The sequence below is a fragment of the Pinus tabuliformis genome, chromosome X (genome assembly GCF_031772625.1).
Source record: "Pinus tabuliformis cultivar Carrire ecotype Pingquan chromosome X, CPIR1, whole genome shotgun sequence".
Lineage (NCBI taxonomy): Eukaryota > Viridiplantae > Streptophyta > Pinopsida > Pinales > Pinaceae > Pinus > Pinus tabuliformis.
Genome location: NC_142308.1, coordinates 301407990 through 301413989, shown reverse-complemented (window position 1 = coordinate 301413989; position 6000 = coordinate 301407990).

The window sequence follows — 6000 nt, the reverse complement described above, 5'->3', positions numbered from 1 at the left end:
TTTCGTTCTGTGGAATACGATCTCTGCCAGACTCCTTCGGGAATCTAACAAACTTGCGCTACCTTGACCTATCATTCTCCTCGCTGTTAGAAAGACTCCCTCAGTCCTTCAGAAATCTAATAAATCTGCAACACATTGACCTGTCGAACAACATCGAATTAAAGCAGCTTCCAAACATCTTTCATAATCTAAACTTACTTAGATATCTTGATTTAAGTTTTTGCTTAAATTTAACTATGTCCAACGAAACCCTTTGAAAGATCAACACGCTTGATTACATATGGTTGCCTTTTCATCTTCAACAACAGCTCGAAAAGGACTTAATAGGGTTGTAAGTACCAAGGAGCTTAAAGAATTTGAATCTGCTAAGATGCCAGAAACTGAAATGTTCGCAGCATTCCCTTGGACTGGTTGAATCAGTTGCTGTAGATAATTGCTTGCTTTTATGCCTGCGTGGAAGCGGAATATTATTACTCTGATACCATTTCTGCCTCATCCCGCAATCACAAAGATGGCTGCAATTTAAAAAACTAAGGTGGTAGGGCGATTCTGAGAATCGCCCCGCCACCGCCCCACCACCACCACCACTGGTTGCGGGGCAGTGGTTGGGCGATTCTCAGAATCGCCCCACCACCCGGCGATTCTTAGAATCACCTTCGCTGAGTCTTCCCATAGAAAACATATATTCTGTACAGAACATTGTTGTAGTATTTTAATTCAATTTTTGTTCTGCTTGATAGTTTTTCGTTAATGTTCTTTGTTCTATCACGATTCCAATCCTTCATTCTAAAGGGTGATGGTTTCCTTAGATTCATGCTTTTCTTACGACAACACCTATATTTTGAGCCTTGGATGGAAACATTTCTCAGATTTTATACTCGAGTTGAAAATCCTACCTTTGCCTCACCTCAACCAATTCATCAAGGCGACTTCCCTACCCAGCGAGGGTATGATTTAAATTTTCTTTTCCTTTCTAAGTTCAGTTCAAAGTGGCCAAAATAGAAGTTTTGTTGAGACTGTTGAAATGGGTTTTTCTTTTTCTTTTGTTGTTTATGCTAGTCAGTTGCAGGAACAATTAAACATTCCCTCCATATTGGTACCTTCGTTTGTTCATTCTTATAGGTAATTTATAACATTTGTTTGTTTCCTTGCTAGTTTGGTTTTCATTATGTATGATTAAATTCCTTTTAGGCTAACCCTCTTCTATCCAATTTATCTATTCCTGCATAATATTTTGATTGTGCCCTTAGCTTTAGCAACAATATAACTTCCAGTTTGGTCCAACAACGATCTCTGTTCAGTCAAGCGATCAGGTATATTTTAATACAAAACTCCAGTTGTGAATCCTTCCTTCATTTCACAATGCATTATCTATATATTTACATTTAACGCTTTTCTTCTTATTTGAACTAACCCTCAGTTACATGGGTGTGTTGTCTTTCCACAAAAACCCTTGACCAAATTTCAAAGTTGGAATGGAGAAATATCTACAGGTAAAGGGATGCCCATTCTATTCTTAGTAAATTACTGCAATGATTCTTAGGTATCAAACTAGTAGCTAAATTAAATTTACTTCTTCTACAGGAATAGTTTATATATTAATTCTCTACTCTGTACAAGTTTTTGCATCCACTCCAACAGTGTTGATAAATAATATATATTTCCTTCTCCTGACATTATCCACCTACTTGTTCTTAGGTTAGTCCACTGTTACACTCGATTGCCTCGATAGGATGACGCATATCATTGCATTTGTTGTATAATTTATTTTGTTAATTTACAACAGGGTTTCAATGTATCTTAAGGATAAGGTTATCTGGAACAGACCATCCTTCAGCTATAGTGTTCGAACTGGTTAAATTTGTCTTATTAGAAGCCGCTTATATACATATTTGAATAGGGACTGCAAACATGATTAAAAAAAGACTGGGTTCATTTTAAGTTATTGTTTCTTCTCTATTGTAATTTCGCTAAGCACAATTTGGAAATGACTTATTCGTAGACTTGGTTTGCATATTACTCAAGGTTATATGTAATATTATTGTTGAGCTTTATTTTCATGGGATTTTAAAGAATTTCCTAACGGTTTCTCAGAACATCATATGCTTCCTATGTTTCTTAAATTTAACTATGTCCAGCGAAACCCTTCGAAAGATCAGCACGCTAGACTACATATGGTTGCCTTTTCATCTTCAACAACAGCTCGAAAAGGACTTAATAGGGTTGTAAGTACCGAGGAGCTTAAAGAATTTGAATCTGCTAAGGTGCCAGAAACTGAAATGTTTGCAACATTCCCTTGGACTGGTTGAATCAGTTGCTGTAGATAATTGTTTGCTTTTATGCGTGCGTGGAAGCTATTCGGGTGAATATTATTACTCTGATACCATTTCTGCCTCATCCCGCAATCGCAAAGATGGCTGCAATTTAAAAAACTAAGGAATCGCCCCGCCACCGCCCGGCCACCTTGGCGTGGCGGTGGCGGAGCGATTCTCAGAATCGCCCCACCACCCGACGATTCTCAGAATCGCCTTCGTCGAGTCTTCCCATAGAAAACATATATTTTGTACAGAACATTGTTGTAGTATTTTAATTCAATTTTTGTTCTGCTTGATAGTTTTTCGCTAATGTTCTTTGTTCCATCACAGTTCCAATCCTTCATTCTAAAGGGTGATGGTTTCCTTAGATTCATGCTTTTCTTACCACAACACCTGTATTTCGAGCCTTGGATGGAAACATTTCTCAGATTTTATACTCGAGTTGAAAATCCTACCTTTGCCTCACCTCAACCAATTCATCAAGGCGACTTCCGTACCCTGCGAGGGTATGATTTAAATTTTCTTTTCCTTTCTAAGTTCAGTTCAAAGTGGCCAGAATAGAAGTTTTGTTGAGACTGTTGAAATGGGTTTTTCTTTTTCTTTTGTTGTTTATGCTAGTCAGTTGCAGGAAGAATTAAACATTCCCTCGATATTGGTACCTTCGTTTGTTTATTCTTATAGGTAATTTATAACATTTGTTTGTTTCCTTGCTAGTTCAGTTTTCATTATGTATGATTAAATTCCTTTTAGGCTAACCCTCTTTTATCCAATTTATCTGTTCCTGCATAATATTTTGATTGTGCCCTTAGCTTTAGCAACAATATAACTTCCATTTTGGTCCAACAACGATCTTTGTTCAGTTAAGCGATCAGGTATATTTTAATACGAAACTCCAGTTGTGAATCCTTCCTTCATTTCACAATGCATTATCTATATATTTACATTTAAAGCTTTTCTTCTTATTTGAACTAACCCTCAGTCAAATGGGTGTGTTGTCTTTCCACATAAACCCTTGACCAAATTTCAAAGTTGGAATGGAGAAATATCTACAGGTAAAGAGATGCCCATTCTATTCTTAGTAAATTACTGCAATGATTCTTAGGTATCAAACTAGTAGCTAAATTAAATTTACTTCTTCTACAGGAATAGTTTATATATTAATTCTCTACTCTGTACACGTTTTTGCATCCACTCCAACAGTGTTGATAAATAATATATATTTCCTTCTCCCGACATTATCCACCTACTTGTGCTTAGGTTAGTCCAATGTTACATTCGATTGCCTCGATAGGATGACGCATATCATTGCATTTGTTGTATAATTTGTTTTGTTAATTTACAACAGGGTTTCAATGTATCTTAAAGATAAGGTTATCTGGAACAGACCATCCTTCAGCTATAGTGTTCGAACTGGTTAAATTTGTCTTATTAGAAGCCGGTTATATACATATTTGAATAGGGACTGCAAACATGATTAAAAAAAGACTGGGTTCGTTTTAAGTTATTGTTTCTTCTCTATTGTAATTTCGCTAAGCACAATTTGGAAATGACTTATTCGTAGACTTGGTTTGCATATTCCTCAAGGTTATATGTAATATTATTGTTGAGCTTTATTTTCATGGGATTTTAAAGAATTTCCTCACGGTTTCTCAGGAGATTATATGCATCCTATGTTTCTTAAATTTAACTATGTCCAGCGAAACCCTTCGAAAGATCAACACGCTTGACTACATACGGTTTCCTTTTCGTCTTCAACAACAACTTGAAAAGGAATTAATAGGGTTGTAAGTACCGAGGAGCTTAAAGAATTTGAATCTGCTAAGATGCCAGAAACTGAAATGTTCGCAACATTCCCTTGGATTGGTTGAACCAGTTGCTGTAGATAATTGTTTGCTTTTATGCATGTGTGGAAGTTATTCGGGCGAATATTATTACTCTGATACCATTTTTGCCTCCCGCAATCGCAAAGATGGCTTCAATTTAAAAAACTAAGGTGGCGGGGTGATTCTCATCGCCCCACCACCGGGGCGATTCTCAGAATCGCCCCACCACCCAGCGATTCTCAGAATCGCCTTCGCCGAGTCTTCCCATAGAAAACATATATTCTGTACAGAACATTGTTGTAATATTTTAATTCAATTTTTGTTCTGCTTGATAGTTTTTCTCTAATGTTCTTTGTTCCATCACGGTTCCAATCCTTCATTCTAAAGGGTGATGGTTTCCTTAGATTCATGCTTTTCTTACCACAACACCTATATTTCGAGCCTTGGATGGAAACATTTCTTAGACCATCCTTCAGCTACTTGTGCTTAGGTTAGTCCACTGTTACACTCGATTGCCTCGATAGGATGACGCATATCATTACATTTGTTGTATAATTTGTTTTGTTAATTTACAACAGGGTTTCAATGTATCTTAAAGATAAGGTTATCTGGAACAGACCATCCTTCAGCTATAGTGTTCGAACTGGTTAAATTTGTCTTATTAGAAGCTCCTTATATACATATTTGAATAGGGACTGCAAACATGATTAAAAAAAGACTGTGTTCGTTTTAAGTTATTGTTTCTTCTCTATTGTAATTTCACTAAGCACAATTTGGAAATGACTTATTCATAGACTTGGTTTGCATATTCCTCAAGGTTATATGTAATATTATTGTTGAGTTTTATTTTCATGGGATTTTAAAGAATTTCCTAATGGTTTCTCAGGAGATCATATGCTTCCTATGTTTCTTAAATTTAACTATGTCCAGCAAAACCCTTCGAAAGATCAGCACACTTGACTACATACGGTTGCCTTTTCATCTTCAACAACAGCTCGAAAAGGACTTAATAGGGTTGTAAGTACCGAGGAGCTTAAAGAATTTGAATCTGCTAAGATGCCAGAAACTGAAATGTTCGCAGCATTCCCTTGGACTGGTTGAATCAGTTGCTGTAGATAATTGTTTTCTTTTATGCGTGCGTGGAAGCTATTCGGGCGAATATTATTACTCTGATACCATTTCTGCCTCATCCCGCAATCGCAAAGATGGCTACAATTTAAAAAACTAAGGTGGTGGGGCGATTCTCAGGATCGCCCCGTCACCCGGCGATTCTCAGAATCGCCTTTGCCAAGTCTTCCCATAGAAAACATGTTTTTTTATCCCTCTTATGCAAAGTTTTTGACATTCATTTCCAACATTTCGGTGGTGGCGGGGCGATTCTGAGAATCACCCCGCCCCCGGCGATTCTCAGAATCGCCTTCGCCGAGTCTTCCCATAGAAAACATGTTTCTTTATCCCTCTTATGCAAAGTTTTTGACATTCATTTCCAACATTTCTTTGGCATTGTCCATGATTTTCTGCAAATATCCTTGTTGTTAATAGTTCGTCGATCTGGACTGCCACGTCCACTATTAGTAATTGTCATTTGCAACATTCGCAGTACTATGCGACATATTCTGTTTTTCTCATCAAATCTGAAAAAGAAGTGCAGAACGAAGTCACTAAAGCTCTAGAATGGAATTTTCTTACATGGTAATGAAATGAGTCTGGAAATGGTTAGTGAGTAGATCTATAGGTCTAACTACTAGACCCTCTCCAAGTCGTCGCATTAAATCTGAAAGTGGTGGGAGTTCTGGTGCCATTTGAGGAACTGGTGCATGAAGGTACATTCCTTTCTTCCTGTGACCTACTAGAAGTGGCCT